The sequence below is a fragment of the Protopterus annectens genome, chromosome 10.part0 (genome assembly GCF_019279795.1).
Source record: "Protopterus annectens isolate FY-2018-M chromosome 10.part0, PAN1.0, whole genome shotgun sequence".
Taxonomy (NCBI): domain Eukaryota; kingdom Metazoa; phylum Chordata; order Ceratodontiformes; family Protopteridae; genus Protopterus; species Protopterus annectens.
In genome coordinates, this window is record NC_056744.1 from 567944995 (window position 1) to 567960200 (window position 15206).

At 41.8% G+C, this 15206-nt stretch overlaps 1 non-coding gene across 1 annotated transcript; it reads left to right on the forward strand.

The window, feature by feature from the left end:
* Window positions 1-1792: 1792 nt before the first annotated feature.
* LOC122814615 lies at window positions 1793-1911 on the forward strand. The gene has a single exon (XR_006366837.1). It is a non-coding gene; the product is annotated as a 5S ribosomal RNA (ribosomal RNA).
* Window positions 1912-15206: the final 13295 nt, after the last annotated feature.

Below are 15206 nucleotides of genomic sequence, written 5' to 3' on the forward strand. Positions count from 1 at the left end.
TCCTGGGAGGGGGTATCGGAGGACCAGCCACGTTTTTGTTTCAGGAGCTCTAGGACATTTTCAAAGGAGATGTCTTCAGGTGGAGATCTGGGGCACCCCTTACCTTCAATCAAAATCGGTGTCCTCCGTGAGAAATTCCTGAGGGGAATCTCGGTGTCGCCTTTTACATGTTCTCCTCTGAAGGCCTTCCTCAGTGGGATGGTCTGGAGAAGTATCAGAAGAGATGAAGATGTCCTGAGGGACCTACAGCAGTCTTAATTGGGTTGGCTGTCCCAGTGGAATGGATGAACAAGGCTCAGAGCAGAGAACCAGAAGAGGCAAAATGATCTAATCTCTCGAGGACAGGGATGTCCTTTCTCCAGAGATCTCCTATGCTGATGCCACAAGGGTTAACGTTTTCAATTTACACTCAGTTGCATCAAGGTAGGGAAAATAAATGTTTTAAACGTTTTTAAACAATCAAAGACAGAAAATGTTTGCTGATGAAAAGAAACGTTTGCTTGGCAATTTATGCACCACATCACATGGTGGAGAGGATTTTTGTCATCATCAGCAACTCACTTAAAACAAGCTAATGCATTGTATTTGTAGTCTTAACATTTACACCACAGTATTTTTCATTAAATTCTTTAAGTTGATTAGTGGTGATAACAGTAGGGACAGACTTGACCAAGAAACCAAACAATGCCTCAAGTGTTCAGGAAGAACAGTTAAATCTTAACTCCTTCAGCCAGACCATTACTGACAAATAATAATGGCTGCTTTAAGACCTTGTACTTCAAAATAGGAAATGCAGGCCTTCTCTGCAGATGGCTTTCTCTTCTGCAGTCTTTTCTTCACATGCACAACAGGGACAGTGTCATTACCACCTGCTGTCTTTCATATATATGGTGGGTAAGGTGCTTGTTTGTTCATTCATGATTCCCCAGCTGGAAATTAACTTTACATGTATGCAGTGTGTTGAACACCCTCAGCATTTCTAAGAACCCCGATTTCTTTGACACTCATTACCTGCGCAACACCGAGCTAATATCGATACTAGAATAATAAGTTTATAATGAGAGTAACGCAAACCGGGACACATGGGACTGAAGTTGTTAGGAGTATCTGCATGCAGTATTTTGCATGCTTCTGCCAATTACCTACTTAACCTTTTCAGTTGATGTCTCTTGTATAGCTAGCCCTTGTAAATTTTCAATTGATTCTGTTTTTTCAAGCAAACTAACACATTAAATCATCATGCAAAAATCATTCACCCTTTATTATATTCCTGTTAAGACTGAACCTTTCATTTCATAACTGTGTACATGGACTACTGTGGAGCAGGCCTGTCAAAGGTCAGTACACACTGTCATGTGTAATTACCAAATAAGACAACTGTTCCTAGTGCTGATTTGTAGAGAGATGGTAAGAAAGGGAAAGTGCACAAGTGAGATCAGTAATAACTGCAGCAAAAAAGAAATCCAGTGGAGAAAGCTAGTATTACAATTCCTGGGAGTTAAAGCAGTAATGCTATACCTGCATCTGACTTTTGCACATGAAACAGTCCAGAGAGAATGTATGATGAAAACGTGCCTGAAGAGATTAATAAGCAGGGACAGTAAACACTGGATGTGTTGCACGACTGTTGAATATGTCATCTGCACTCATCACCCTGAGGGAAGAGAACCCCTGTGGTTTTAAAATGTGGAAAGAGGCAAACAGTAATTACAGGAAATGTAATACATGCAAAACTGACTGCTGAGCTACTGAAGAGTGAGCTATAAAGGAGACTAGAAAAGCTTCAGTCTCCGCCTACGGCCATACCACCCTGAACACGCCCGATCTCGTCTGATCTCGGAAGCTAAGCAGGGTCGGGCCTGGTTAGTACTTGGATGGGAGACCGCCTGGGAATACCAGGTGCTGTAGGCTTTTGTACACTGAAAGCAGAAAAAACACTGCAGTCTCAACTTTACTTTTTTTTACCATTTAAGTTAAGACACATCAAACTAGGACTGACCAATAATTTGAAGTCATTTCATTTCAGTGCTCCTTTCTTGCTTTCATTAACATCTTAATTCTCTTTGCCTGGGTTACTTCTACATTACAGCTTACAATAGCTTAAAATAGGATCTGTAAAGACAGCTTCCATCAGGGTGTAGCTGTCAGCTTGCAGTGTACTTATTTTAAAGACTTGAAAGTTATCAAGAATTAAAGGCAATCCAGTCCGTTTGCGGAGAAAAAAACTATAGCACAGAGATACAGTACTTCCCGGAACATGCAGCAGTCTACGAAAGGCTAGTGGGGACATTTTAAAGAGGCAGAACAAAATTTCTTCTAGGCTGGGTAAATAAATCAGGAAGAAAAGAATCCACAGCATGACACTTTTTAATTGTATATCTCTAGAAAACAATGTGGTCACTCTTTTGAAATGCATCACTCTTTTTTTTGTTTGTTTGTTTAATACACCTAGCCAGTTCTTACACCATGCAGCTCTAATAGTCTGAATTATTAAACAGGACTCTGGCTACGTACACTATAATAATCTTGATTGTTCCAGAATTCGTATGTAACTTAGTAAAATTTAGTTTGGATGTGCTCAGTTGTTGAATACCTCCCAAAATGACTAGCAGCAGAATGTGAGATGATTCTGTTTCCAGAGACTGTTACATGAATGTCAAGCCATCTACTGAATTTTGTTTTAAAATGGCAAAAATCAAGAACATACATTTGAAGCACACTGCTTGAATTATGCTAGAACAGGGATACATCATTAGAATGTTGGATGACGGAGGTGTCCCACAGTACTGCCATGCAACTTGTGATATCATTGAGAATAAGCCCAAAAAATGAAAAAAAAATTTCTGTTTTAATGCATTCTGGTATCAGATGACATTGTAAATTGTTATCGCATGAGAGACTACGTGTTGTTTATTAGTTTTGAGGTTTACTACAATACCATGCTGATAAAGCCCAAAGCAGTAAGTCTTGTTGGCACAAGTAAAATCCATCATACTGCACAGTCCAACATAATCTAGTGTTGCTATACAATTTGTTTCTTTAAAGAAAGCTTTAAATATTTTTCTTTATTTATAAATAAGTAGTATGGCAGTTGTCTTGTTGGTATCTTGTAGTTGTGAAGTACACTGACAGGACAAACTGAATGTGTATGAATCTGTGGTACTTCTGTGAATAGCATGCTGTTAAGCAGTGTGTTGATCCTGTTTTTTTAAGCCAATGATGCAGCTGTCTTTTTTTTCTTTTCTTCTGAAATGCAAGGTAGTTAAGGACTACGTATAGTAGTATTTTCAATGGCAACCTAACTTCTAATGGACTCACATGTGGTTGAACCGCAGATAAGCAAACATATTTATTCATTTATATTTGTTTACCAGGGAAGTCCAACTGGGCCAGAAGGGTTAAGGTAAGGGTTATCTTTCTAAGTTTAGTTCAATCTGAAAGCTTGTGCATTTGATGCATAGTATTTATAAGTATTTAATTATGGTTATGTCACCCGACTCTAGCAGCACATCGTACAGTAACTGTGAATAGTGGGTATACATCAGCATCTAGTTGTTGGAATGTCCACCTGGTATAATTGCTTCTGTTTGTAATTACAGTTGACCAAGCTAGGTTCTATACACCGTAATCTAACCATTTGTGCGTGTTTGTAAGATATGCAGCATAGTGCCTGGTTATTTTTATACACGTGTGTGTGTTTCATATGTAGTATGATTAAGAAGTAATGTTATTAGTTAGGAAGTGATCTGATGGGCAGATGTAACATGGCTCAGTTTTCCAGCATGTTTTTGGGGGATGGAAAACAAATGCAGTGCCTTGAAAAATCTCATGCAGTGTATGCCAGTCTTTCATTTGCTTTTGCCATCTCTTGCTTATCTTCTTTTGAAAGGACAGGTCAGTCTGCAGGCTTGCGCATTCACTAAATGTGCAGCAGCCTACTCCTTCCTTCCTTTCCTTGAAGCTGTAGCTTCTTCTGTTGCCCACACCTTGCCAACATGTATGCAACCAAACTTCTCGTATTTGCAGGAGAATTTTTCCCAAGCTACTACATTATGCACACTAGTTTCATACTCTTGGTTGGACTGGTCAAGGTTAACAACTTGTAAGGGTTTCATTTAAACAGGTGTCTGACTAAACTCCTTGTCACTATACTCCATATTGTACAGACTTCTTAGGGGAGACTTATGCCTGGCTTACAGAGCAATCCAAGACCCAAACCTACTGAACTTTCTGCATATCCATAAATCAAACGGGACTAGGGCTACCTGTACCAGGGACCTAAATATGGCCTGCAACTTAAACAGGACATGCTGGAGGGACAGATTTATCTCCCAGCGACTGCTAAGTCTTTGGAATAGGCTACTTATTCATGTGAAACAGAGCACCTCTATGACACTGTTCAAAAGAAACCTGGACCAGTGGATGGGGCACTGTAAATTCTTACTGGGGATAGCGCCCACAACCCTCCTGGACATAGACAGCCATTACTAAATACATTATTGGGTACTGACTAGCATTTCTATGACATTACATTGGGATGAAATGGCTAGGCTTAAAATGACCTCCGGTCGATAGCCTAGTAATCTCCCATTATACTATATGTTAATGCTCATAGTTGTCCTGATTTCACATATTTCACATATATTCTCTTAATTTTGGTCCACTCCTCAATGGTTGTTGCTTTTTCGAGCAAATCAATGAGGACTGTAGTCATTAAATAATGACGAAAGACAATCAAGTTTCAGGCTTAATAGCTTTCAAAACATCAAGCTAATGCAAAGCCAATGTTGCTCCAGCAATTTACCTGTCCCACAGAGTGGTCCTCTTTTATCTCCATTTTCTGCCATCTCCCTGATTCTTGACAAAAGAGGTGAGGAGGGGTTGAAGTGGGCTCTATACCATATTCTGACAGCAATCAACTGAAAGGATAATTCCTGACCACCAGTTTATTCATTCATTCATTCTTTTGATGCAAGCATGAGGTATTTAGCCCAAATCATACAACTGACTGTTACTGATGGTCGGGTGATGTTGTTGAACAGTACCTCCTCGGGTGCGCAGTAGCAAGTCCTACCTAAACCCCGCCCACCATCCGTGACAAGTTCGAGTAACAAATGAATATTCATGTTGATGTCTTCACTGGTCGCATGAATATTCATCGCGTATTCGGCATGTTAGCTTGAGGGGGCACTACCTAATTCTACAGAAACAGCACCGTAACTTCAAATAATAATAATTTTTTTTAATGTCTTGGCATGGGGATAAGCCTCCCTGCACCCCCCCTCCCCACAAATTAAATATACCAACTCTGAGATCGCACTACATTGAGAAAACCACAAATTTTATGAGGAATGGACCAAAAAAAATGAGGCAAAAATCTGGACAGTTGAGAGTTATGATTAGATGACATAACCACTGAATAGTTGGTGAGGGAGGCAACTAGCCAGCCAGAGCACTTTTAGTGTTTCGATAAAGCATTACTTGTTTTACCACATGACTCATTATCATTGGCTGCTCCCTTGGACTGCCTCATTAGCATTTTTGTTAGCCAACAGAGACATAACTGTTCATATAAAATCATCTCAATATCAATATTTTTGGCAGGGACTATATTAATTTCTGTACCATATAGGTAGTCCCGTCCTGAAAGCCTTCAGGAACATGGACTCCTCGGAGGATGAGGGAAGGGAAAAACCATCCACCTTTAAGCTTGAGGATCTCTAAGATGTCCCCACAGGAGAAATCTTCGGACAGAGACCTGGGGGACTCCTCTCTTTCATCAAGGTCCTTATCCTCCATGAGAGACTCCATAGGGGAGTCTAGGTGCCTCCTCTTGCATGATCTCTTCCGAGGCAACTCCTCTGGGGTCTCAGGGGAGCATTTGGAAGAGAGGAGGACCCCAAGGGGGGACTCCCACCTGAAGGCGAGTTTGAGAGGGCTGACCTGGAACAGGATGAAAAGGGTCAGCTCTGGTGGGCTAGGATGGTCCCTGGGAAGCTGGGGAGGAAACTCCTATGGAGAAAAAGTCCTCTCTACCACCCGGAAGGCCAAAGGGATGGAAGATGCCCCGTCTGCACTCCCAGCGGGCAGGCCCACATGAGAAGAGCAACTCAGCACCTCCTGGCCTCCGGACAGTACCAGCCCTGAGCTGTTGAGGGCCGAAGCTCCCAGGAGAAGGGACCAGTCCGAGAAAACAAGTCCAGGGCCCCCACCCAAGGACTCTAAGGCAACAGAGTAGCAAACAAAACTAACAAACATACTGATGTTGCACTACCTAGGGGTTATAAGCTGCAATTCAAATTAGTAATATATGCAAATTTAACATTTACTACCAACTGTTTCAACCTTGACATATTACTAATCATGGCTTTTGGGGCACAACTGGGGTTCAGAAGAGACATATCATTAATGATGTCAGAAATAAACTGAATAATCTTACTAACTCTACAGACTTGCACTGGAATAAATTTAAGTGTAATGCTACAGCAAAAGTTTCTAACACGCATGTTGTAAGAGTCTGTTAAAATTGGAATATATTTCAACACCACTGTGTTATGGAAAACTGGAAATTGAATAAGTTCTTGGTGGCACAAATACCTTTCTATGTAGCAACTATCACCTTGCAGCAGCTGCAAATGTTCGCAATACTGTATTGAGTTCTTTTTTTAACCTTGCTAACTTCAGGAAAGCTTGGTCTACATGGAAACATTGCAAAAATCTGATACATACTGTGACAAGTAGTAGTGGATACACTGAAATAGGTGGCTTCAGTGTGAAAATGTTAAACTACTACCCAGTCAATGTAACAGAACAATTAACAAATCAAAACTATATACATCTCCAGAAAGAAACAAAGGCACAAATTAGCCATAGATTTTATGCAGCTATTTTCCTTTTTTTCCCCCTTTTTAGATGCTGGCAGTGGTCTAGATATTTTGGGGAGCAGAGTAGCCATAATAAAGGGGAGGGGGAAGGTCCAAAATCAGGGAGAGATTTTAATTACTATTTAACTAATTTTTCTGAACAATACTCTGTCTGTTTGAGCATAAAGTGACTAGCTGTTGCCGTTTTGCTCATTGCTATGGCTTTGTGGTTTGTCTAAAGCAATTCTGTCATGCAAGGGTGCGAATACCATGGTATGCAGTGCAATACATGGCACAACCACTTAATAGCTGGCCATGGAGGGAGCCTGTGCACGCTAATAAATGCTTAGCAGGGTACTGATGAAATGCATACAAGAGAACCAAATGATGTATGTAACTGATGAAACCAAAAACTGGCACACTGTTTCATAAACATAAAACAGGCATCCCAGTATGCTACACAAATTAATTTCTACACAGATATTAATGGTGTATATGAGGGTAGTAATCTTTCAAGGTGCCACATATGTAGTTCAGCTCAGTTTGGTATTGACCACTCACACTTTCATGTAGTGGGACAAGAGTTTATACCTGTGTAGAGGCCTCACTTGTGACTGTCCACTCTGTTCTTGTACACTGGAACTAGACTGCTTATTTTCCAGTCTTCTGGTATACACATTTCTCTCCATACTACTATGAGTTACCCTCAGGAGCCATTTATACCATAACTTACACATCATCTTGAACATATCTACTGCAACTTATTCCAAGCCTGTTGCTTTGCCGGACTTCACTTTCCTTACTGCTCTTCTAGGATGGGCTGTTTTCCTTTCTTTGTAGTCTGCTAATGGGTCAGTCCAACCCAAGTGCATTTTTCTTTCACAAGCTGCTAGAACAACTCCCTTCTACCATACAGAAGTCTAGAATGGTTTCTCTGTGTCTCTATTCCTCTTACTTTACTCACATAGACCCAGGTAAATTCATATCATGGTCTGTCTATCCAGTTATGAGCACTCAGGTCCACCACTGTCAGCATCAACTCAGTTGCACTGCTTTATCTAGTAGGTCCAAAAAACTGCTGCTGCCTAAATGGAATTTTTAACCTCACCATCACAACCTGTTTGTTGGACACAAAGATTATACTGGAATCTTACTGCCACAAAAGTAATCATTTACTATATAGTACTGATTCCTTTTCCCTGTAACTGAACTAATTCACGTTGTTCTGCAAGTCAAAGAGCAGGCAAAAGAAGAAGAATAAGTAAAATAATGCCATGCTCATCTTTATTCTACATTCTGCTTCAATGAACAGACAAAGGTATGCATATGTTAACTGTAATGTGTTTTAGACTGTCCTACTTTATGTTTAGCACAGTACATGATGCTATACTGTCTAAATGGTTAGTGCACAGATTCATATAACAGTTTCCACATAAAAATGCTTATTAAAACTGTTTACCTGTCTCTCTATAACTGCTTCATTCACTCAAACAACTCAAAAAGAAAGTGTCAATGTACTTTTGCTTATGCTCCCCTGTAACATAATGCATATTTGTAGCTATTTTTGTGGAAGTAATTTGATATGATTGTCTCGATTTTGGACATAACCCTACTACAGCTTTGACAAACAGGCTTCTGTTGTTGCACTTAAATTAGACTGAAGTACTGCAATTGCATTTTGTGCTGCGGTGGATTTGTGTTATTACTGTATTAAGCAGCTATTGTACTGATTGTCTCGTGACGTGACTGTAATAAATTATGTATCCCCAGAGACAAATCATTTCCACCAACCTGTTTTGGCACCCATGCCAAATTGCTAGTCGTGGAGTCATGTACCTAATTAGATGCTACACTTTTGTACTAAGCTGTTGGTCTGACACCCGAGCCAAATCATTTGTACTATGCCGTTGGTGTGGCACCCAAGCCAAGTTGAGAATTGCTGACGGAATTATCCCTTTGTTGTTGCTACACTTTTGCATTCTTCATTTGCTGCTAGTATACATATGTAATTGTAACTCTGATGCTTCGATTCACTGTTTTTCTTGCATTCTAGTGTACAGACCCTTTTCCTACAATTTCACTAGGCACTGTACAGCATGAAGCCCCAGTTTACCTCACTGCTCCTTGTTATCATTATGGTGCTGCCACCTTGAGGCTATGCAAGAACTGCCTCACACTCAGTGACAATCTGCTGTCTCCACTACATGGTTCTATAAGTGAGACATGCAAGTATCTATTAACCTTGGAGGTCCGCCACTCTTACATATTTTGGACTGTACCCAGCATGTTGTCAAGTTATGACATAGACGACTCAACAGACACTACATGCACCATTCGCCAGGCTGAGCTAAGACAGAGTGACTTAGTAATAGTTGCCTTTTGGGTTTCAGGAACCACAATGTTGCTTGGACCCTGAATTCCCTTCACTGTAGGTACACAATGACTTTGGCATAGCTCATTTGGGAGTGAATGACTTGAAAGACACCTCCTTGGATTGTATGAAGGGGGACATGATGGAGCTCAGAATATGCTTCGGAAATTGGCGTGAAATTACTATTTATTTATGTTTAACAGTAGGTTGCAAATTCTTGCTTTTGCTCAACACTTTTATTGAATTATCAGTTGTGAGACAGTCAAAATTATATTTACATATTTATGTATTTATTGATATTTGATTACTGGGAAAGTCGGACCTGGTAGAAGCTCATTTTCAGTGGAGGCCTGGGGAGAAAAACTCCAAATTAATACAAACCTATATGGACTGCGGTGGTGGTGCTGCGGTAACGTTGTCGCCTCACAGTAAGACGCTGTCCAGTTCAATTCTCAGCTAGGGCGTCTTCTGTGTGGAGACATGCGTGAATGGGCGTACCTTCGTTGAAGGTTGTGTGTCAGAGCTGGCAACTCGGCACATAAAAATCTACTGCCAATCATTAGCGGACCGGAGTTCCGCTGTGGCGACCCCTAACCGGGAAAAGCCGAAGGACACATCATCTTCTTTCGGCTGTTCCCGTTAGGGGTCACCACAGCGGATCTTTTGTTTCCATTTCTTCCTGTCCTCTGCATCATGCTCTTTCACACCAACCGCCTGTATGTCCTCTCTCACCACATCGATAAACCTTATCTTAGGTCTTCCTCTTACCTGGCAGCTCCATCCTTAGCATCCTTTTCCCAATATACCCTGCATCCCTCCTCAGCACATGTCCAAACCAACGCAATCTCGCCTCTCTTGCTTTGTCTCCAAACTGTCCAACCTGAGCTGACCCCTCTAATATACTGATTCCTAATCCTGTCCATCCTAGTCACACCCAGTGCAAATCTTAACATCTTTAACTCTGCCACATCCAGCTCTGACCCCTGCCTTTTCGTCAATGCCACCGTCTCCAACCCATATAACATAGCTGGTCTCACTACCCTCTTGTAGACCTTCCCCTTTTCACTTTTACTGGTACCCATCTGTCACAAATTACTCCTGACACTCTTCTCCACCCATTCCACCCTGCCTGTACTCTCTTCTTCACCTCTCTTCCACACTCACCATTACTCTGAACTGTTGATCCCAAGTACTTAAACTCATCCACCTTTACCAACTCTACTCCCTGCATCCTCACCATTCCTCTACCCTCCCTCACATTTACACACATATATTCTGTTTTAGCCCTGCTGACCTTCATTCCTCTCCTCTCTAAAGCATATCTCCACCTCTCCAGGGTCTCCTCAACCTGGTCCCTACTCTCACTACATATCACAATGTCATCTGCAAACATCATAGTCCACGGGGCCTCCTGTCTGATCTCATCTGTCAACCTGCCCATCACTACTGCAAATAAGAAATGGCTCAGAGCTGATCCTTGATGTAATCCCACCTCCACCTTAAACCTGTCACTCCCACCGCAGTCCTCACCAATGTCACACTACCCTCGTACATATCATGTACCACTCTTACATACTTCTCTGCCACTCCTGACTTCCTCATACAATACCACAACTCCTCTCTAGGCACCCTGTCATATGCTTTCTCTAAGTCCATAAAGACACAATGCAACTCCTTCTGACCTTCTCTGTATTTCTCCAACAACATTTTCAGAGCAAATATTGCATCTGTAGTGCTCTTTCCTGGCATGAAACCATACTGCTGATCACTAATCATCACATCCCTTCTTAACATAGCTTCCACTACTCTTTCCCATAACTTCAAGCTGTGACTGATCAATTTTATCCCTCTGTAGTTACTGCAGCTCTGCACATCACCCTTATTCTTAAAGATAGGTACCAAAACACTTTCTCCACTCCTCAGGCATCCTCTGACTTTCCAAAATTTCATTAAACAATCTGGTTAAAAATTCCACTGCCATTTCACTTAAGCACCTCCATGCTTCCACTGGTATGTCATCTGGGCCAACAGCCTTTCCATTTTTCATCCTCTTCATAGCTGACCTTACTTCCTCCTTGCTAATCTGTTTCACTTCCTGATTCACTATCCCCACATCATTCAACCTTCTTTCTCTCTCATTCTCTTCATTCATCAGTCCTTCAAAGTACTCTTTCCATCTACTCAACACACTCTCCTCACTTGTGAGTACGTTTCCCTCACTATCCTTTATCACCCTTACCTGCTGCACATCTTTCCCAGCTCTGTCCCTCTGTCTAGCCAATCGGTACAGGTCCTTTTCTCCCTCTTTAGTGTCCAATCTCTCATACAACTCTCCATATGCCTTAGCCTTCGCCACCTCTCTCTTTGCCATGCGTCTCATCTCCTTATACTCATGTCTACTTTCTTCAACTCTTTGGCAATCCCACTTCTTCGCCAGCCTCTTCCTCTGTATACTCTGCTGTACTTCCTCATTCCACCACCAGGTCTCCTTGTCCTCCTTCCCTGTTGAGATGTCACACCAAGCACCTTTCTAGCAGTCTCCCTTACTAGCTCTGCTGTAGTTTCCCAGCTATTCGGTAACTCTTCACTGCCTCCCAGTGCCCGTCTTAACTCTTCCCTGAACTCCACCTCACAATCACCCTTTTTTAACTTCCACCATTTAATCCTTGGCACTGCTTTCACACTCCTCTTCTTGATCACCAACGTCATCCTACAGACCACCAATCTATGCTGCTTAACTACACTTTCCCCTGTCACCACTTTACAGTCTCCAATATCCTTCAAACTGACCCTCCTACATAGGATATAATCCACCTGAGTGCATCTTCCTCCACTCTTGTACGTCACCCTATGCTCCTCCCTCTTCTTAAAATACGTATTCACCACAGCCATGTCCATCCTTTTTGCAAAATCCACAATCATCTGACCTTCTGCATTCTTCTCCTTAACACCATACCTACCCCATTACTTCCTCATCCCCTCTGTTCACTTCACCAACATGCCCATTGAGGTCCGCTTCAATCACTAGTCTCACCCTTTGGTACACTCACCACCACTTCATCCAACTCACTCCAAAATTTTTCTTTCTCATCCATAGCACACCCAACTTGTGGAGCATATGCACTAACAACATTTATCATTACACCATCAATTTCAAGCTTCATAAACATCACTCTATCAGACACTCTCTTCACCTCCAAAACATTCTTGGCATACTGTTCCTTTAGGATAACCCCTACCCCATTTCTCCTGCCATCCACACCATGATAGAACAATTTGAATCCGCCTCCTATACACCTGGCCTTACTTCCCTTCCATCTGGTCTCTTGCAAGCACAATATATCAGCCTTACTTCTTTCCATCATATCAGCTAGCTCTCTCCCTATACCAGTCATACTGCCAACATTCAAAGTTCCTACCCTCACTACTACACTCCTAACCTTCCTCTTCTCTTCCTGCCTTCGGGTATGCCTTCCCCCTCCTCTTCTCCTTCGACCAACAGTAGCCCAATTTCCGCCAGCACCCTGTTGGCTAACAGTACTGGTGGCTGTCGTCGTTAACCCGGGCCTCGACCGATCTGGTATGGAAATATGAAATGTTCTCCGCATAAGTAATTTGGCAGAGGTTTTACGCCGGATGCCCTTCCTGACGCAACCCTCCCCATTTATCCGGGCTTGGGACCGGCACAAAGAAATGCACTGGAAAGACACAACAACATCATCAAAAATAAAAAAAACATCTGCAGTTTAAATTATAACAAATTAGACATAATATAAAAACATTGGTTAAGAATTGATACAAGGTTACATACATATATCTAAATACATACAAGTAATCAAACAGTATTCACATTTACAAAAGTTATTGTTCTATACAACATAATGAAGTCAACAGTACACAACTTTTTTTCATTTCTTGCCTTCTCTTAAACCTAATTCCTTCGCCAAAAGATGTTTCTGCATGTATTGTTCCCACAATTTTAATATTTTCTGTAGAACTTACTCCTACACTTTTCTAAGATCCCACTTCCTATTCTTTTATCTCTGTTACAATATTCACTACTTCAAAAGTATGGCTGGGTTAGAATCGGGCTTCCATTTTCTAGTAATTACTTTTTTGGCAGCCACCAGAACTAAACTTAACAAGGCCTTACTATGTCTAGGCAATTCAGGTCCTGCATCCCAGCTCAAAAATATAAATTTCCATAGTAACATTAATTTGCTTGCCCAGTATTCCTGACAGAGTACTCTGTAGGGAATTTTTAAAGTCTGCTAACTCACTACATTCCAAGAAAGCACAGCAATGTAAAATCTTACCATCACAGTAGATGTCCTATTATTCACGGTTGCAGTATTCTTCATCTAAGGGATCTCCTTTGAAGGACAGCCCAATGTCTGGCCAGTATACCAAAGCCTTTAGATTTTATAGGCACCATATGTCACATGTATGCTCCCTGCGCAAGGTGTAGGGTTTAAAGGTGATGTATGGATGCAAACACTCAGAACTGCAAAAGCCCCAAGAGGAAAAGAATACCCCCTCAAGGACAAAGGAGAACATGTGCGTCAAGAAGGAAGAAGGGGAGAAAGAAGCGAAGAAGGTTCCCCCCTACTGCGGCCAGAAGGGAAAGAAAAATACATGGCAAGAGCTAGGACAGAGGGGGAAGGAGTGAGGGACAGTACTGTAACAGTGAAAAGAACATTTACTGTTATGGTAAGATTTTATACAACTGTACGTTGTCCTTCCATATGACTGCTGCAGTATTCCTCACCTAAAGGAGAGTGTAAGAGCTTAGAGAATCCTAGGAAGTGGAAGGCACAGAAGAGCCCTCCACGAACCCATGCAGGATAGCCTAGGCAAAACCTGCCCTGGCAATAACATCCAGTTTGCAATGTTTAGTGAAAGTATGAACAGAGGGACCAGGTACCAGCCTTATGTAGGGGGTAACCAGACCCTTGAAAAAAGCACCAGAGGAAGCAACTGCCCTAGAAGAATGTGCCTTAACTGATGAGAATAGCAATTTACCACGAAAAAATAACAAAAGGAAACGGTCTTAGAAATACAGAAGGAGATGGTTTAGTTAAAAACAGTCAAACCCAAAGTCCTGGGATGAAAAGAAAGAAAAAGCTCAGATTTGCGAAGTACTTAAATTTTGTCTAAACAATATCTGAGCTGTCTATGCAAATCCAAGGTGTGAAGAACCTTCTCACTGGCAGACTGCAGAGAAGGCAAAAAGGAAGGAAGTTGTATAGACTGGTTCAGGGAAAACTCACAGACTACCCTGGGCATAAAAGAAGGATAAGTATAAAGAGACACTCTGTCTCAATGAGAGACTAAAAAAGGAGAAATAGCCTCAGCGGCCCACAGTTCAGACACTCTTAGCTGAAGTAAGAACCATAAGAACAGTCTTCCAAATACAATGTTGTAAGGAAACTAAAGAAGGCTGAAAAGGAGCCTTGGTCAATTTTTCAAGCATAAAACTGAGGTTCCAAGAAGGTGGAATAGGCTTCCTGGGAGGCCTGATATGAAGGATGCCTTTAAGAAATTGCATGATCTCAAACCTAGAAGCCAGAGGAGGATTCAATAGCTAACAAGCCAAAATCGCTGATAGGTGAGCTTTAACTGAAGAATATGCCAACCCAGCATAGAGCAGATCACACATATGAGAGAGAACCAGAGGAACCTCCACAGACAGAGGATCCTGATAATGAGAGAGGCACCAGACAGAAAATCTTTTCCATTTGGGTATGTATGATTTTTAATAGCGGGTTTTCTTGCCTCCTGCAAAACCTGGAGCACGTCCTCAGAAAAGAGCTGCCTAAGAGGAATGAAAACCCTATCATCCCAAGTGTCATTTGAAGAGTGGACAGGTGAAGATGGATAAGACCTCCCTTGTCTTGTGTGAGATGAGCCACCAGGTGAGGTAACTTGTGTTAATTCCCCCTGGCCAAGTGAGACAGAAGGGGGAAGCAATG